The sequence below is a fragment of the Tenrec ecaudatus genome, chromosome 1 (assembly GCF_050624435.1).
Source record: "Tenrec ecaudatus isolate mTenEca1 chromosome 1, mTenEca1.hap1, whole genome shotgun sequence".
In the NCBI taxonomy this organism is placed as follows: Eukaryota; Metazoa; Chordata; class Mammalia; order Afrosoricida; family Tenrecidae; genus Tenrec; species Tenrec ecaudatus.
This window is the reverse complement of record NC_134530.1, coordinates 193,494,767-193,514,784: the sequence shown is the minus strand read 5'-3', so window position 1 is coordinate 193,514,784 and position 20,018 is coordinate 193,494,767. Positions and strand designations below refer to the sequence as shown.

Sequence of the window (20,018 nt, the reverse complement as noted above, 5' to 3'; positions counted from 1 at the left end):
TTCACGAACCCTTGATAATTGATCAGTTTGTATTATTTTTTCATGTTTTTCATGACCAATGTCTCCCTTCACCCATTTTTCTGTTGTCCGTGCCCCTGGGAGGGGGTCATATGTAGATCATTGTAATCAGTTCCCCCTCTCTCCTCCCACCTTGCCCTTACCATCCTGGTATCACTACTCTCAAGATTGGTCCTGAGGAGTTTATCTGTGCTGGATTCCCTGTGTTTCCAGCTCTTATCTGTACCCATGTACATGCTCTGGTTTAGCCAGATTTGTCCAGTAGAATTAGGGTCATGATAGTGGGTGGGTGGGGGGAAGCATTAAAGAACTAGAGGATATACTTACCTGGCAGGGCAAGGCTTATCCATTGCACTCCAGATGTGCTGACCCCTGCGATTTCCCCAAATGTGGGAAACTTGACTGCGTAATTTGTGGTAGTGGGGGACTGCGTTCGCGCTCTCCCCTTTAAAAAAAAAAAAAAAGAACTAGAGGAAAGCTGTATGTTTCATTGGTGCTATACTGTACCCTAAATGGTTTGTCTCTTCTTTGTGACCCTTCTGTAAGGGGATGTCCAATTGTCTACAGATGTGCTCTCAGTCCGCACTCCACACTCCCCCTCATTCACAATAATATGATTTTTGTCCTGGGTCTTTGATGCCTGATACCTGATCCCATCCACACCTCATGATTACACAGGCTGGTGTGTTTCTTCCATGTGGCTTTGTTGCTTCTGGGCTAGATGGCTGCTTGTTTATATTTAAGCCTTTAAGACCCCAGATGTTATACCTTTTGATAGTTGGGCACCATCAGCTTTCTTCATCCCATTTGCTTAAGCACCCAATCAACATATTTCTTTGGAGAAATCTGTTGCCAGAGATGTCTTTAAAGCAAAGATGGCACCTTGCGGACAAAAGGTGCATCTGATCCAAGCAATGGCATTCTCATGAACTTCATGTGCATGAAAAGCTGAACAACGGATAAGGGAGACTGGAGAAGAACTGATATACTTGAATTGCAGTGTGAGTGAAGAATATTAAATATACCGTGGACTATCAGAAGGAGCCAGTTTATGTTGGAAGAACAACCGGAATGCTCCTTACCAGTGAGGCTGGTGACTGTTTAGCAGTCTCTGAACATGTTATGAGGAGGGAAGGATGCTTGGGAGAGTAAAGGATCAGTGACCCAGACGACCTTCAGCAGACAATTGACAGTATGGCTGCAACAATAGGCTCGCATTGAGAATGGTGCAGGACTGAGCAGGGCTTCCTTTATCATCAGGAGGGTTGCCAGGAGTCAGAACTGCCTCGATGACACCTAACAACAGCAACAACGTTGCTCTGTAGACACAGTTTCTTCTCTCTGTGATAAAAAGAGTTACATGGATACATAGATAGTGGTGGTATCTGTGAAATGTACTTCGTGTCCCTGACTTGTGCACTTAAAAATCTACGAGTTATAAATAATATGCTGCATATATTTTATCAACATAAAAAATTTAAAGCCACCTACTAATGTAAAATAATCACATCATTGCTCATACTTAGAAGTGCTTTTTTGTTCCTAGATTTTGTGATTCTGTATATCTCACTTAGGGAAGTATCTGCGATCAATAGTTTTCTATTTGTCCTATTTATCATTGTCATTAGGAGCCCTGGTGGCATAGTGAGTTATGCTTTGCGCTGCTAACCACAGGGTCAGAAGTTCAAACCCACCAGTCATTTCACAGGAAAAAGGTAAGCCTTTCTGCTCCCATAAAGATTTATAGCCTCAGAAACCCAGGAGGACAGCTCTGCTTTGTCCTATAGGGTCACTATGAATCAGGTAGACTTGATGGCCGCACATTTGTTTTTTGTTGTTAGGTCATTGTCATTAGACTATAAGGCCCTTGATCTCAGGAGTGCAAAGAATCATTTTTATATGGCCTTTCTTGTGACTCTTTTAAAATGATTGGATGGGATTATGGAAATAAAGTGCTTGTAGCCTACCAAAGGGATTGGATAGTTTACCAATAATGCAAATTAGGTGCATGTCATCCTTATGGGGAATGGCAATTTTACCATCCTACTAGGCTCGAGTCATCCTGGAGAAGAAAGGGGGCCCTCATGACAGCCAGAAAGGAAGAGCTTTGAAGAGAGCATGACTTTTGAACTCAGGGCCCCTGTGTTGAGAAACTCCTAACCCCCGAGACAGCTGCGTGACCAGAGATGGCACAGAAGCAGCCACAAGCACACAGGAAACTAGTGGTAGCAGAACCAGGAGACTTGTAGAAGATGGCATAATGGGCATGCAGCCTATGGAACGAGAGGGGAGCAACTTCAGGCAGGAGGCTCGCTGGAGAACACGCATGCCACCAGGCATTTGCCCATGGAGTTGAAAACTGTGTACCTTCGGGTTGAGGCTTATTGCTGAAGAAAGGAGCCACTTATTGGTAGAGAAAAGAGATTGATAACATTTGCCTGAATAGGACAGAGGCAAGGCTAGCAGCCCAAGAGGCCGAAGGGGCTGAAGCCAAAGTTAGGGACCTTTCTGTAAGTATAGCCAAGAAGTTATCCTGACCAAAGGACTATATCCTGATTCATTCCTGATCTTGAATTGTAACTTATGATTTACCTTTGGCAATAAAACAAAACAAAACACCCTGTGTGTATGGTCAGTGAGTTCTGTGTGGCTATGGCAATGAATTATCAAAGAGGAGAGTGCCATGGGAGGGACAGCTAGTGTCAGAAAAGGCGAAAAGACTGGAGAGAGGGGATGTGCTGGACATCTGTCTCGTAGAAATTAGCCAAGGAACTGTTGGTCTTGTGAAGTTAGAGGAAGTCAGCTGCCCTTCTTTTGTCTAGCTGGCTTCAGAGCTGAGGAAGAACACGAACTCTGGAGTCAAACAAGCTAGGTGTAAAGCATGGGTGGGTTATTTCCAGCCAAATAACACCAGCCCACGTGTTTACCCCTTTATATCTCAGATTCCGCCTCTTTACAATGGAGAATAGAATGGTGTCTACCTCATAGGATTATGTGAAGATGAAAAACGAAAGCATGCTAGGATCTATATAGTAGTAGGTACACTGTAGATGTTTTTAAAAGGCTTTTACTGGGGTTTTTTTCCATAAACTGAATCAGTGTCTTACATATACTAGGCACTCAGTTAATTTGAAAAATTGAATTGAATGTTTGTTGAATTTAATAAAATTTGGAGTGAACAAAACCCACTGCTGTTGAGTCAATTCTCAATCATGGCAACTCTAGAGAGTAAAACTGTTCTATGGGGGTTACAAGACTGCAAACTTGTTGAAAGCAGGCTGACTGCCTCATCTTCCTCCTGTGGGGTAGCTGCTGTGTCCAGTCTTTTGGTTAGCTGCCTAATACTTAACCAATTGTGCCAGCAGGACTCTTTTGAGGGGAAATTGTTAAACGTTTTCTCTTCTGAAAATGTGAAATTTGATCTTGGTTTCTAGACATTTCAAATTGAGAAATGGAGAGATGAGGCTATGGTGACATAGTTAATTGGATAAAATTTTGTATCAGTTTTGGTTAAAGAGCTTTCTATTAAAAGGTTAAGCCTGCTTCCCAACATGATTGCTGAAGACAAAGCGGGTGCATAAGCAAATATGGTTAAGAAAGCTGATGGTGCCCAGCTATCAAAAGATATAGCATCTGGGGTCTTAAAGACTTGAAGATAAACAAGCGGCCATATAGTTCAGAAGCAACAAAGCCCACATAGAAGAAGCACACCAACTTGTGTGATCACGAGGTGCTGAAGGGATCAGTTATCAGACATCAAAGAACAAAAATAAATCATATCATTGTGTGATCACCTTCCTGATACAATCGCTGAAGACAAAGTGGGTGCATAAGCAAATGTGTTCAAGAAAGCTGATAGTGCCCTGCTATCAAAAGATGTAAAATCTGGAGTCTTAAAGGCTTGAAGATAAACAAGTGGCCATCTAACTGAGAAGCAACAAAGCCTGCATGGAGGAAGCACACCAGCCTGTGTGATCATGAGGTGTCGATGTGATCAAGTATCAGACATCAAAGATCCAGAACAAAAAACCATATCAATGTGAATGATATGATTTCTTAACTCTTACTTGCAAGATCATTGATTATGGACCCAAGCAAAATGAAATAATTGACTATTTCAATCTTTTCTCCATTTTTATGATGCTGTCTATGGTCCAAGTCTGAGGATTTGGGTTTTCTTTACATTGAATTGTAATCTATACTAGGCTACAGTTCCTGGTCATTATCGGCAAATGCTTCAAGCCCTCCTTGCTTCCAGCAAGCAAGGCTGTGTCATCTACATATCATTCTTTCAAACACTGCCATCGAGTGATTCTGACTCGTCATGATATTATAGGACAGGATAGAACCGGTCGCTGTGAGTTTCTAGAGTTTGTAACTCCTTATGGGAGTAGAAAGCCTCATCTTTCTCCCAAGGAACAGCAGGTAGTTCTGCACTGCTGACCTTGCAGTTAGCAGTCCAATGTGCAACCACTATCCCACCAGGGCTCTGGTGTTGTCATAGGCTCTTAATAATCCTTCCTCCAATCCTGAAGCAGTGTTCTTTTTCATATAATCCAGATTCGCTGATTATTTGCTCAAATACAGATTGAATAAGTATGGTGAAGGAATACAACCCTGATTTTAAACCATGTTCTGGCCATATGACTGCTTCTGGTATATCTGAAAATGTTCTGCTGTTCTCTGTAAGATTGTCAGTGGCTAATCCCTCTTAAACGGACAGCCTATTTCTTCTTCGTGGACGGTTCTTAGTCTGGAAGCTAAACTGAAATTTATTCATCTTGGGTGACCTTGCTTGCGTTTGAATAGTGCTGACGCAGCTTCCAGCATCTCAGTAACACACCAGCCACCACAGTACCACACGCTGACAGACACATAAAGATGCACAGCCTTGGAAAACCTCTGGAGCAGTTCTACTCTGTCCTAGGGGGAATTGGCTTGGGGACAGAATTTGACATCCTTGTCACTTAACTTTTGTCTAGATTCATTTTGGTTGTTTGTTTAATCACAAACTTTTCTAGGGAATTTTCTAGGCCAGAGAGAATTATGAAAAACTGAAATTTAACAATATGAATTTCCTGTGACAATAAATAAGGATATAGCCATCTGCCTTCATATTTATCAGTGTTTGTGTGTGAGTGTCCTTGAATGCTTACAAAAGTCAAGGGAATATTGGTCTGCCAAGCTTCCATGATGGCAAATCAGGACGGCAGAAGAAGACGACTATCTACAAAGACCCTGCTTGACTGTCCCAGGATATTAAATTACCTGCCCCCGCCACACACACACATGGGAAAAACTGATTGTGGCAACCAGAGTAAGTTGTGAGAAAGATCTTGCAGATGCAAGGAAAACCATGAACCTGGTTGCCTGAGTCTCAGGCCCCTCACTCAGGGTGCTCCGTCAGGTGCTTGCTAGGAAAGGAGGACTGAGACATTTGCGTCTGTGAGGATTTGTGAGGAGGATGTCTTTGGAGGGAAATACAAGGGGGATGAAGAGGTCTTGCTGACCTCGGGCTGGTGAGAAGGATTTTGAGGAGACCAAGAGGGCTTCATGTGTGCCAGGATCTGGGAAGTAAAACAGCTTGGGGCTGGATTCAGGCCCCCCAAAGCTAGACCAGTTTGGGCAGCTGAGCTGAAGGGGTCGCCAGGGAAGTTAATTGCTCCTTGTCCAACGAGGAGGCCAGAAATTGGGGAATCCCAGAGCCCAGCTGCAGACCTGAAGTCAGAGTGTGGTCCTGACGTCACTGTACGAAGAATCCAACGTGCATGCTATGCCAGCATTTGTGCTGAGGGAAGGAAAAAGACAGGGATGAAGGGATATACAATATTTGTTTACACATCCACAAAATACCTCCACAGGAATGTACCGAAACTGCTCACCCTAGAGGAAAACCAGATGACTGGGGTTCCCAGGGAGACTTACCATTTATGCTCTTCTGTATTGTCAGAATTTTGCTCCATAAGAATATATTAACTACTCAGAAAACAAAGATCAGGCATTTGACCAGGAACAAAAAGAAATTAAAGGGATCTTCCCAAGAGAGTTCCTGCCAAGATGACTGGACCCCAGAGAAAGAGGCTCTGGGGCATTTCTCTGGGGCAGACACTGAGGAGGCACTGGGAGCAGCAGCTACTGCAGCAGCGATACTAGCTTCCATGGTGTAACAAGCAGCTGCAAGAGGCCTAGCACGCAGACCACTGAAGATCCATGGAAATATCTGTAAGAGAAAGACTGGCATTTAAGATCTACTAAGCCTGGGGTGAACCAAACCCCTCCCCCCCCAATGAAAATGTTTTTGTATCCCTTACAGTTCTTTCCTGCCTCCGAAATCTTTTGTCTCCCTCCTGATCAGAGCATGAGGAGGCTCGTGGAAAGGTACATAGCACAGACAGGAAAAGGAAAACAAAGGACCATGTCCCCACTCTGAGCAGACAGATCGATTGTACGAAGCCCAACCTATAAAAGGATCATGCCTTTGAAAACACGTGGAATGTTGACTCGGATCTTGGGCTGGCTATTTAAGTACTATCTTTGTAGCCTAATACCATATTGTTTTTGTTGTCCGTGTTAGCTGCCTGGAGTGTGCCCCTGTTCATGGAAACGCTGGGCACAATGGGATGAAAGGCTGCTGCATCTTGCACATCGGTCACTCAGCTGCAGATTGGACGGTGGTGAGCCACAGGGCCCTTATTGACTGATCTGGGAAGCAGAACATTGAGTCTTTCTTTCTAGCCTATCTCAATTTCAAAATTCTACTGATCCCTTTTCAGGATTAGAGCCACCTGCAAATCTCCACTCACAGATGCCTGCTGACTATGCAAGAAATACATCGCCCAGGAATTGAACCTGGGTCTTTCTGATGGAAGGTGAAAATTCTACTTCTGAATCACTCGCACTTTCTATTAGCTAAACCCGAATTTTTAAAAAGTCACAAGACCAGCCTGAGTTTTATCCAGAAGTAAGAGGATTTTCCCCACGGAAAAGATTGAGGATAGTGGGAGGGAGGACAGAATTAAACTGCTTTTAGGATTACACTCAGGAGTCGTCTTTGTTCAACCGATCATACAGGGACTTCCACCAAATGTAGATTTCCAGAGAGAACTTGAGCCAATGAAGAGCGGCTCAATGCAGGTGGAGAGAAGCAGAAAGTCAATAGGCTCTACATCACTAGTAATCAAGGACAGACAGACTTGAAAAGAAAAGAAAAACTGAAAGGTCTGATAATGGCCAATGTTGACACAAGAAAATCAAGCAATGAGAAGGTTTGTTTACTTCTGATGGCAGGGAAATCCATATAACCATTTAGGAGAACAGTTTGGAAATATGCAATATAGTTGAAAAGGCTCCTCTTGACCAATGATTTCAAAGTCCACATTGTCAAACCCTTTGCACTGGACCTCAATAAGATAAAGAACTTGTTCAAGGATGCAAATCAACTATGTCACTAAGTACACTGTTGTTGTTATGCTGTGCTGTCAAGTCAGTTGTGACCCAGAGCAACCCTGTGCCCAAGAGATCAAAACACTGCCTGGTCCCTTGCCATCCTCACAGTTCTTCCTAAACTTCAGCCCATTGTTGCAGCCACCGTGTCAGTCCATCTCCTTCGAGCGCCTCTCTCTTTTTCCCTGTCCCTCCACTTTACCCAGGATGATATCCTTCTCTGGGGACTGGTATCTTGGACAGAGAAATCAAATCCAAACCCTTTGCTTTGGAGTCATGTCTAGCGACCCTAAGGGACAGAGTAGAACTGCCCACATGATTTGTAAGGGCTGTAAATCTCCTTTCTCCCTTGGAGCCGCTGGAGTGTTCTAACCACAGCTCACCAGGTTAGCAGCCGAGCCTTTAGCCACTGCACCACCAAGGCTCCTGAAGCAGCAGGAGGAAGAGGGAAAAACGAGTGATTTGGGGGTGAATGTAGTAAGTTTCAACTGTTTTGGTAATAGTTTGTTTCATAAGGTCAAACTCAGACTCACTGCCATCAGGCCGGTGCTGACTCAATAGTGACTCATAGAACAGAAAACTGCCTTTGGTCTCCTGGGACTTTTCACCTTTATGGCAGCAGAGCTCTCCTTGGAGCAGTGGGTGGCTTCAAACTATGGACCTTGTGACCGTGGAACCAACGCTCAGATTTTTAAAAAAGTGTTTGTATTCTCATTGTTTGAAATTGGTTTTCCCCCCACATCTAGAATGTTCGATAGTATGATTTTAGAAGAAAAATAATAAGAATTTAAGAATACATGTGGAGGATGGATTGGAAGAAAGAACAGCCAGGATGGGAAAATAAAATGGCACGAGAATATAACTTTGCTCAGTCAGAACGGTGTCCTCCTGACTTGAGTCTTTAGAAACATCTCGACTTTCTAACAGTGGACAGAAACCAGATTCTTTTTTTTTTTTTAATCAGGGTTTAAGCCAAACTTTGTATCCAAGAAAAAGGCAGCAGCAGTTATCATGGGGGAATTCAGTGCAGTTCAAGAAATGATACAGAGTGCCCTGGAAAGTGGATTGTTGTAGAGCAGTTAGGTTAGAATTTAACACTCTATCATTGGATCCCCCTTTTGATATATTTTAAATTTGTTCCAGCTTTTAATAGTTTCTGCTTTTTTCTCTATTGAGGCTTTTCTCTGTTTTCCTGTCATATGGTTGTTCGGTTGTTGTTGTTTTTTGTACATGAAATCCAGCATAGGTGAATCTGTAGAGACAGCAACTGGATTACTGGTTCCTTGGGGATGTGACAGAGGAGTTTGTGGGGGAAATTGGGAGCTAATAACAGTGAGTAAATCAAAGAAGAAAATGTTCTAACATTGATTGTGGTCATTATTGTACAATTCTTCTTGATATGATTGAACAAGTGAATCGTATGATATATGAATTATATGCCAATAAAACTTTTTTTAAAACACCACATAAGACACTAGCAGAGGGCCACTTGAATAGGTATTTCGGAAAAGACTGATAACACAGTGTCGGCAGTAGGTCCTCATCTGCTGTTGGAAGGGCTACAGCACGGTAGAACTGTTTGAAAACAGTTTGGCTGTTTCCTAAAATGTCAGTCTAAGCCTCCCACTCAGCCCAGTGACCTCACTCCCGGGTGTCAACCCACGGATGCTCCTAGAGCTTTTGTAAGAGCCCCAAACTGGGAACAGCCACTGGCTGGAGGGCGGATCAACAAAGTGCGACCTCTCCATGCAATGGGAGACTATTCAGTAACAAAAGGAGTGAACTGTCAATAGACTGCAACAATCACTCTCAGAAATATGCTAAGTTTAAGAAGGCAGAGGCAAGAATTCATATGAAACGATTCTACTTAGGTGAAATTTCCAGAAAAGGCGTGTCTACAGAAACGAAAAGTGGTTGCTTGGGAATATCATGAAAGCAGGAACTGTCAACAAATAGACTTGGGGAAATTCTGGGCTGAGTAATAATGAGAATTGTATAACTCTATATATGTATTTATGAAACAACATACTTACCTGGCAGGGGAGATACCATGATCACGAAGGTGGTTTCCCAGGGCGAGGCTGATCCATGGCATTTCGGATGTGCTGACCCCTGCGATTTCCCCAAATGTGGGAAACTCCACTGCATAATTTGTGGTAGTGGGGGACTGCATTCGCTCTCTCCATTGCGGGGAAAAAAAAAAAGAAACATAACACTATTTATAAATGAATAAATTTCTTAGCAGAAAATTATACTTCAAAAGTTATTTCAAAACAAAACACAAATAATGGAACCATTTCTCTCTAGAGAATGGTGGGCTAGAATCATGTCTTTCCCCTCCTGCTGTCACACATCAGCCAAGTGGGATTATCTTGTTCCCCTACCTGAATTCCTACGAAAAGATCTGCTGTGCAGGTCTGTCTAAATCAGATAGGCTGGATGAACAATCTGGAGGAGAAAACAACAGGACCGACGATTCTGGGGGGACATGGGAGAGGGGGAGGTGGGGGGAAAGGAAGTGGTGGTAACAAACCCAGGGACAAAGGAACAACAAGTGATCCAAATCGGTGGTGCGGAGGGTGTAGGAGGTCTGGTAGGGCGTAATCAAGGGTAATGTAACCGAGAGAAATTGCTGAAACCCAAATGAAGGCTGAGCATGATAGTGGGACAAGAGGAAAGTAAAAGGAAAGAGCTAGGAGGCACAGGGCATGTATAGAGGTCTAAATAAAGGCATGTACATATGTAGATATATTTATATATGAGGATGGAAAAATAGATCTATGTGCATATATTTAAAGGTTTAGTATTAAGGTAACAGATGGACATTGGGCCTCCATCAAGTACTCCCTCAATGCAAGAATACTTTGTTCTATTAAACTGGCATTCCATGATGCTCACCTTCCCAACACAATTGATGAAGACAAAGGGGGTGCATAAGCAAATGTGATGAAGAAAGTTGATGGAGGCCAGCTATTAAAAGATGTAGTGTCTAGGGTCTTAAAGACTTGAAGGTGAACAAGCAGCCATCTAGCTGAGAAGCAACAAAGCCCATGTGGAAGAAGCACACCAATCTGTGTGATCATGAAGTGTCAAAGGGATTAGTTATCCGGCATCAAAGAACAAAAATCAAATCATTGTGAATGAGGGGAAGTGCAGATTGGAGACCCAAGACCCATCTGTAGGCAACTGGACATCCCCTTACAGAAGGGTCACAGGTAGGAGTGGAGTCAGTCAGGGTGCAGTGTAGCAATGATGAAACACAACTTTCCTCTAGTTCCAAAATGTTTCCTCTCCCTTCCCACCTCGCCCCCAGCTATCATGATCCCAATTCTAACTTGAAAATCTGGCTAGACCAGAGGATGTACACTGGTATAGATAGGAATTGGAAACACAGGGGATCCAGGCTAGATGATCCCTTCAGGACCAGTGCATAGAGTGGCGATACAAGAAGGGTGAAAGGAGGGTGGGGTGGAAAGGGGGAACTGATAACAAGGATCTACATATAACCTCCTCCCTGGGGGGTGGACAACAGAAAAGTGGATGAAGGGAGATGTCGGACAGTGTAAGATATGACAAAATAATAATAATTTATAAATTATCAAGGGTTCAAGACAGAGGAAGAGGAGAGGAAAAAAATGAGGAGCTGATACCAAGGGCTGAAATGGAAAGAAAATATTTTGAGAATGATGATGGCAACAAATGTAAAATGTGCTTGACACAGTGGATGGATGTATCGATTGTGATAAGAGTAGTACGAGCCCCCAATAAAATGATTAGAAGGAAAGAAAAGATCTGTTGTTGAAAAAACTGTAGGGGGTTTGATCGGAGAACGCAGCTAAGCTAAGCACCATGAGCCTCCTCAACAAGCCCAAGAGCGCGATGACCGGGAGGAACTGCAGAAGCGGGAGGAGGAGGAGTTTAACACGGGGCCCCTCTCCGTGCTCACGCAGTCGGTCAAGAACAACACCCAGGTGCTCATCAACTGCCGCAACAACAAGAAGCTTCTGGGTCGCGTGAAGGCCTTCGACAGGCACTGCAACATGGTGCTGGAGAACGTGAAGGAGATGTGGACCGAGGTCCCCAAGAGCGGCAAGGGCAAGAAGAAGTCCAAGCCCGTCAACAAAGACCGCTACATCTCCAAGATGTTCCTGCGAGGCGACTCTGTCATCGTGGTGCTGCGGAACCCACTTATCGCTGGCAAATAGGGCCGCACCGCCACGCCGGGAAGCCCTGTCCCGCATCTCCCAAAGAATAAATGCCCAGTGTTTGTTGTAAAAAAAAAGAAAAAACTGTAGATCTCTTTCTAAACAATAACACATGATAATGTTAAGTTGATCAAATGTGGATTAGCTCAAGCCAAACAACTAAATTGTCCTCTAGGGAAGTTTTATTAATTGCATTCCCATTACATTTTTTAATTTGTATTTTTTCAAAAACTTTCTGACCTAAAGATTGCATGCAGAATATTTACTTTTACTTTGGAATTTCTTTGTGAATCAAAATACTAAAATTCTAAACAACTGAAAATGGAAATTAGATTTCCAAATATTCACTTCTCTAATATAAAATGGCTATTTCAAGTGAAGAAGAAAGTGGGGTCAACAAATGGATCCATTTTCAAAGTGGAACATAATTTTAGTCATTTAAAATAAATAGGAAATATATTACAGAATATGAAAAAGTTATTGTAGCAGACAGCATCTTCCAAAGATACCCATATCAATATACCTCACTTCACATGCTCTTTTACAATGTGATGCTGACATTTGTCCATTGAGAGATGGAGTTTGTGTGCCCCCCTCTTGAACCTTGAACATTTGGAACTGCCTCAACCAATATGTTACAGCAGAAGCGATGTAAGTCATTTCAAAAGCTAGGGCCCGAGAAGCAGCATAGATTCTGCTGTTGCTCTCTGTCTCCAGACACGAATCTGGGGAATCCAATCTGGCTTGAAAGAAGGCCAGTTGACGTGTTGCCATGCTGGAAGATCACACAGAGAGAGATGTCCAGTAATCCCCAAGTATTCCTGTTTCCAGCCTTAACCATCAGACTCATGTGAATGATGATTCCAGATGGTTCCAATTCCCTGCCTTCATGACACCCTACCTAACCTCAGATGGAATAGAGACAGACTGTCCACTGAGTCCTGCTCAAATTGTAGACTTCTGAGCCAAAAATGTTAAATTTCAGCATCATGTTCTGTGCACCACAATCCCTACCTAGTCATTTTGTGGGTATATTTGTTAATCCATTTGCTTTCATTTTCACATTTCTGAGGTAAATGTGGTATTAAATATATATGACAACCAATAAGGTTGGGAGCCAATCAGAATGGAGCTGGCTCAGCGGCCCCCTGGGAGGCCAGATGTTAACTCTTCCATTGTTACATCTTGGGAATAAGGAAGCAGAGGGACAACAGCGATCTACCATCAGTGTGGAACTCTTTGAAAAGCCTCTGCTGGCTCACTGGTTAAAGTGCTGGACTATAAACGGAAAGGTCAGTGGTGCTCTCTGTGGGAAAAAAAGGGGACAGTGATTTTTTTTTAATTCTGTATTTTCAAACCTGGCCGGGACAGTTGATTATAAAGATTTACAATATTGGAAACTTTATAGGGACAGTTCTACTCTGTCTTTCAAGGTCATTTTGAGTCAGAATCAACTAGTTAGCCATGGGTGTGATTTGGTGGGACTATTCCCATTTTAAATGACCAAAACCAGGCCACATTAATTGGAGGTCAGCTGAAAAGTAGATGTGAAGTGTTACCATAGTGTTTACAGAGGATTTGGACCTATTTGCTAAGTCATTCTAACAACCCTAGTAGAAGAACACAGCAAGAAAAAAAGGTAAGAATTTCTCTTTGGTAAGAATGAACTAGAACATCTATGGAGAGGCTGTTTTGCACTGGACCAGCCTCCAGGTAAAATTCTATGCTCAACAATATTGTGTTTGTTTCATGATAGTGCTCATCCTTGAGGCTATGATTCAGCTCAGAGGTACTGCCCTGAGATTTTGAGATTCCATGGGAAGGCACGTCATGGGGCCCATTTTTGGTCAGAAATACTTACCACAATTCCCTTTTAAAAGTGGTGCTGGCCGGAGACACAGGGTGGGAATTGCACCTGACCTGATCCCACCACACCGAGGCAAATCACTGGGGGAGTGCAGCGGAACAGCAAGGGAATGGAGTGGCAAGGTCCCCAGGGAATGCTGAAAGTGGACTTCGGGGCCAGGGCGTGGTGCCCCAACAGACTGGACTGGAAAACGCTCCTAAGGGCCAGCAAACGATCCCTGAACTAACTTCAAGCTTTGCTCTTGTGAACTGTTTTATTCTGTTCTTTGTCAGTGGTTTGTTTTTGTTGTTTTGTTGTCTGGTTGTATACTGTTGCTTTGTTTTCCTCTGTCTAGTTTTCGTGCATGTTAGTGACTCCACAGGTCTGTCTGAATAGGACAGGCTGGATGAACTATCTGGAGGAAAAACAACGGGACCGACAGTTTTGGGGGGACTTGGGGTGGGGGGTAGGGGGGGTAAGGAAGTGGTGTTAACAAACCCAGGGACAAGGGAAAAACATGGGATCCCAAATGGTAGAGAAGTGGGAGTGGCAGGCCTGGTGGGAAATGATCAAGGGTAAGGTTGCTTAGAGAAGAGGTATACTCTAGCCCAGGTGGCGATGAAGCATGGTAGTAGGGCAGGAGGAAAGTCAAGGGAGATGGAGGAAAGAACTAGGAGTCAAAGGGCATTCATGGAGGTCTAGACAAAGACATGTACATGCAAATATATATAGGAGGATGGGGAAATAGATCTATGTGTCTATATTTATAGGTCAAGTATTAAGGTGGCGGAAGGACCTTGGGCCTCTACTCAAACACTCCCTCAATGCATGAATACCTTCTTTTATTAAATTGGAACTCTATGATGCTCACTCTCCCGACACAACGGCTGGAGCCAAAGTGTGTGAACAAGTAAATGTGGTGAAGAAAGCTGATGGTGCCCGGCTATCAAAAGAGATAGTGACTGGGGTCTTAAAGGCTTGAAGATAAACAAGCGGCCATCCAGCTCAGAAGCAACAAAGTCCACATGGAAGAACACACCAGCCTGAGTGAGCGAGTGGTCCCAAAGGGATCAGTTACCAGGCATCAAAGAACAAAAAATCATATCATGACTGCACACCTCCATGATAGGATTGCTGAAGACAAATGGGTGCATAAGCAAATGTGGTGAAGAAAGCTGATGGTGCCCGGCTATCAAAAGAGATAGTGTCTGGGGTCTTAAAGGCTTGAAGGTGAACAAGCGGCCATCTAGCTCAGAAGCAAATAAGCCCACATGGAAGAAGCACACCGGCCAGTGCGATCACGAGGTGCCCAAGGGACCAGGTATAAGGCATCATGCAAAAAAAAGATATAAGTGTGTGTATGTATGTGTATATATGTGTATATGTATATATGTATGTATATATATGTATATATATATCATATTAAATGAATGAGGAAGTGCAGAGTGGAGACCCAAGGCCCAAGTGTCGACCAATGGAGATCCCCTCATAGAGGGGTTTAGGAGAGGAGATGGGTTAATTAGGGTGTGAGGTAGTATCGATGAAGAACACAGCTTTCCCCCGGATCCTGGATGCTTCCTCCCCCCAACTACCATGATCCGAATTCTACCTTGCAGGGCTGGATAGGACAGAGGCTGTACACTGGTGCATATGAGGGTTGGAGGTACAGGGAATCCAGGGTGGATGATACCTTCAGGACCAAGGGTGTGAGGGACGATTCTGGGAGAGTGGAGGATGAGTGGGTTGGAAAGGGGGAACTGATTACAAGGATCCACATGTGACCTCTTCCCTGGGAGAGGGACAGCAGAGAAGGGGGGAAGGGAGACTCCGGATAGGGCAAGATATGACAAAACAACGATGTATAAATTACCAAGGGCATATGAGGGAGAGGGAAATGGGGAGGGAGGAGGGGATAAAAAAGAGGATCTGATGCAAGGGGCTTAAGTGGAGAGCAAATGCCTTGAGAATGATTGGGGCAGGGAATGTATGGATGTGCTTTATACAATTGATGTATGTATATGTATGGATTGTGGTAAGAGTTGTATGAGTCCCTAATAAAATGTAAAAGAAGAAAAGAGAAAAAAATGATTAGGGCAAAGACTGTACAGATGTGCTTTATACAATTGATGTATGTATATATATGAACTGTGAAAAGAATTGTATCAGCCCCAATAAATTGTTAAAATTAAAAAAAAAAAAAGTGGTGCTGGAAAAACTGGATAGCTACCTGCAGACAAATGAAGCCAGACCCTCACCTCACTCAATACACAAGAACAATTCAAGGTGGATCAAAACACCAAATTATTAGGTTTCATCAACGAGAGAATTGGGACAAAGCTAAGAACCTATAGAGAATACATTAGCTATCAGAAATAGGAAAGTGGAGAGGGACATATCTGATCAGAGCACACGGGTGTTGATGAAGGGGGAGGAAGAGAGAGTGGAGCACATCTTAGCCCACCAGGCTGTGATGATGATGTTCCCAATTAGAGCAGCCAGTCCACAGAGAGGACAACATGGCCGGCCCCACTATGAGACATGACGCCTCTCACTGACCCATAGCCCTACAGGACAACACTGGAGACACAGTGTGGGAATTGCACCCGATCTGATCTTGCCACACCGAGGCAAAACACTAAGGGGTTCAACAGAACAGCAAGGCAATGGACCGACGAGGTCCCCAGGGAATGCTGAAGGTGGACTTCGGGGCCAGGGCATGGTGCCCCAACAGACTGGGCTGGAAAACACTCCTAAAGGCCAACAAACGATCCTTGAACTAACTACAAGCTTTTCTTTCTTGTTGTCAATGGTTTGTTGTTGTTGTTGTTGTTTTGCTGTATATTGTTGCTTGGTCTTGCTCAGTCTTGTTTTTGTGCATATTATTATCTCCGCAGGTCTGTCTAAATAAGATAGACTGGAATAACAATCTGGAGGAGAAAACAACGGGACCAACAGTTCCAGCAGGACATGGGAGAGGGGGAGGTGAGGGGGTGGGGAAGGAAATGGTGTTAACAAACCCAGGGACAAGGGAACAACAAGTTATCCAAATTGGTGGTGAGGAGGGTGTGGGAGGCCTGGTAGGGCATGATTAAGGGTAATGTAACCAGGAGGAATTGCTGAAATCCTAGTGGGGGCTCAGCATGATAGTGGAACAGGAGGAAAGTCAAGGGAAATAGAGGAAAGAGCTAGAAGGCAAAGGGCATTTATAGAGGTCTAAATGAAGACATATACATATGCAAATATACTTATATATGAGGATTGGGAAATAGACTTATGTGCATATATTTATAGGTTTAGTATTAAGGTAGCAGAAGGACATTGGGCCTCCACTCAAGTATTCCTTCAATTTAAGAATACTTTCTTCTATTAAATTGACATTCTATGATGCTCACCTTCCCAACACAACCACTGAAGACAAAGCGGGTGCATAAGCAAATGTGGTGAAGAAAGGTGATGGTGCCCGGCTATCAAAAGGTATAGCGTCTGGGGTCTTAAGGGCTTGAAGTTAAACAAGTGGCCATCTAGCAGAGAAGCAACAAAGCCCACATGGAAGAAACACACCAGCCTGTGCGATCACAAAGTGCTGAAGGGATCAGTTATCAGGCATCAAAGAACAAAAAATCGTATCATTGTGTGCTCACCTCCATGATATGATCACTGAAGATAAATGGGTGCATAAGCAAATGTGGTGAAGAAAGCTAATGGTGCCCGGCTATCAAAAGATATAGCATCTGGGGTCTTAAAGGCTTGAAGGTAAACAAGTAGCCATCTAGCTCAGAAGCAACAAAGCCCACATGGAAGAAGCACACCAGCCTGTGCGATAACGAGGTGTTGAAGGGATCAGGTATCAGGCATCATCAGAACAAAAAAAATCTTACCATAGTGAATGAGGGGGGGAGTTTGGAGTGGAGACCCAAAGCCCATATGTAGGCCACTGGACATCCCCTTACAGAAGGGTCTCAGGGAGGAGACGAGCCAGTCAGGGTGCGATGTAGCAACAATGAAAAATACAACTTTCCTCTAGTTCCTAAATGCTTCCTTAACCACCCCCCTCCACTATCATGATGCCAATTCTACCTTGCAAGTCTGGCTAGACCAGAGGATGTACACTGGTACAGATAGAAACTGGAAACACAGGGAATCCAGGGTGGATGATCCCTTCAGGACCAGTGGTGTGAGTGGCGATACTGAGAGGGTAGAGGGAGGGTGGGTTGGAATGGGGGAACCGATTACAAGGATCTACATGTGACCTCCTTTCTGGGAGATGGACAACAGAAAAGTGGGTGAAAGGAGACGTCAGACAGGGAAAGATATGACAAAATAATAATTTATAAATTATCAAGTGTTCATGAAGGAGGGGGGAGCAGGAAGGGAGGGGAAAATGAGGAGCTGATGCTAGGGGTTTAAGTGGAGAGCAAATGTTTTGAGAATGATGAGGGCAATGAATGTACAAATGTGCTTTACCCAATTGATGTATGTATGGATTGTGATAAGAGTTATATGAGCCCCTAATAAAACAATATTTTAAAAAAGCAAAGCAGAAACTATTAAACACTGGAACACATTAAAAAAAAGAAAGAAAGAAAGCTGATGGTCCTGGCTATTAAAAGATATAGCATCTGGGGGTATTAAAGGCTTGAAGATAAACAAGTGGCCATCTAGCCGGGAAGCAACAAAGCCCACATGGAAGAAGCGTACCAGCCTGTGTGACCACGAGGTATCGAAGGGAGTAGGTATCAGAAGTTCAAAAACGAGCAAAAGAAATTGATGTGAAGGAGCGTGAATCAAGTGGAGACCCAAAGCCCACCTGGAAGGTAATTGGATAGTCCCTCACAGACTCGCCGCATGGAAGGAATGCTATCTAGGGTTGCGGGTATAGCACTGATGAAACTCATAACTCTCCTCTAGTGCTTTAGCATTTCCTCCCCTTCCTAGTATGATCTTTGTTTCACCTCATCAATCTTGTTAGAACTGTTGGTCCATTTGTATAATTAAGATCATTTGATGCTTGAAAACCAATACAGGTAACCCTTCAGAAACAGTAACGGGAGGGGGTATGGGGAGGGAGGGGGAAAGGAGTGGGAGGGGGAACTGACAGCAGTGATGGCTGTGGGAATGAACAACGGACGTGCAGATGAATGGATACATTGGATGATGTAAGATGAGGCAAAATAAAATAATAAAAACTTACCACGGAGTTTACCTTCAAGTTCTCTGAGGATTCCGTCACTCATAGTCATCGATGAAATGTCTACCTCAAAGGAAAAGGGCAACTTGGAATTTGAGCTCACCAGTGGCTCTATGGGGGGGATCTCTTCTTCAATGGAAACAGTTGTTGCACCGTTTCAGAAAGCCATAGCTTGGCAAGGAAATAAATTCTCACTAAACAGAGACTAGGAAAATTAAAACAGAGCCCTGTTTACCTCACTTCACTTACTTATGACCTCTTATTGAGTAAATAGTAAAATCAATTGGCTTTGCCTTACTGCTAGGTAAAAGATGTAGTGCCGTATGTGAAAATCAAGATAGGAAAGAGAATTTAGGAGCAAAGAAGTTCAAATAAGCACGACCTTATTTTGAATGGTCTGGGAGTTTATTTTAAGAGATCTTAAAATTTCCACTTTGAATAATTTAGAAAGACAATTAGCATTGAGTTTGCATGAGCTGCTTGTTGCCAATGAAGTCCTTGAGATGCAACACCTCTGTGATTCTAAGAGCCTGGGGATTTTGCATGTGAGTAATAGGGCATTGTGGATCCAACCGATCGCAAACCCTTCACAGTACTAACACTGACTGTTCCATGACTCTAGAGCAGAGGCTCTCAGCCTTCCCAATGCCGCCACCCTTCAATACAGTTCCTTGTGTTGTGGTGACCCCTAACCATAACATTATTTTCATTGCCACTTCATAACTGTCATATTTCTACTGTTCTGAATCAGGTGACCCCTGTGAGAGGGTCATTCAACAAGCCCCAAAGGGGTCGCGACGCACAGGTTGAGAACTGCTGCTCTAGAACAAGGAATTTAACCTCTGCGGACCTTGTGTTAGTAGAGTTTCTGTTTTTAAGATGCATGTGTTTCCTGAGGCTCAAGATAAGACTTGAAAACTTACCAGACCAAACAAATGGAAAAACTGCAAAATCAATGGTAACACCATTCTTTGACGCTGTCGGTGGTGTGAGTGTGTGTGTTTTCTGTTCCACATGTATTCTACCAGATTTTTTTAAAAGTCTATTCTTATCCTCATTTGACATAACATCATAACAAAGGCATCTTTTTCAGTACAAATATGACACAATAGAAGAGGGTTAATGACCGCATCGCATTCCAAACATCCAACATCAACAAGGGAGGTCGGAGCAGATGAAGGTCCTGCTTCTTGAAAAACTCCTTTTTGAGTTAAGTTAAAAGCAGCCCTCTTATCTGGTGATTCAAGCTTCCAGTCACAGTGACTGGAGCAATGCGCCTACACAGACCAACAAACGTGAGGGTGAGTTGGAGCCACCG

General features: G+C 43.6%; 1 non-coding gene and 2 pseudogenes across 1 annotated transcript; all 3 read left to right on the top strand.

Moving 5' to 3' along the window:
* Positions 1-337: 337 nt before the first annotated feature.
* On the top strand, positions 338-466 carry LOC142438020 (U1 spliceosomal RNA; annotated as a pseudogene).
* A 9,020-nt stretch (positions 467-9,486) lies between these two features.
* Positions 9,487-9,647, top strand: LOC142437967 (U1 spliceosomal RNA). The gene has a single exon (XR_012782464.1). It is a non-coding gene; the product is annotated as a U1 spliceosomal RNA (small nuclear RNA).
* Positions 9,648-11,310: 1,663 nt separating this feature from the next.
* On the top strand, positions 11,311-11,682 carry LOC142437241 (small nuclear ribonucleoprotein Sm D2 pseudogene; annotated as a pseudogene).
* The last annotated feature ends 8,336 nt before the right edge of the window (positions 11,683-20,018 follow it).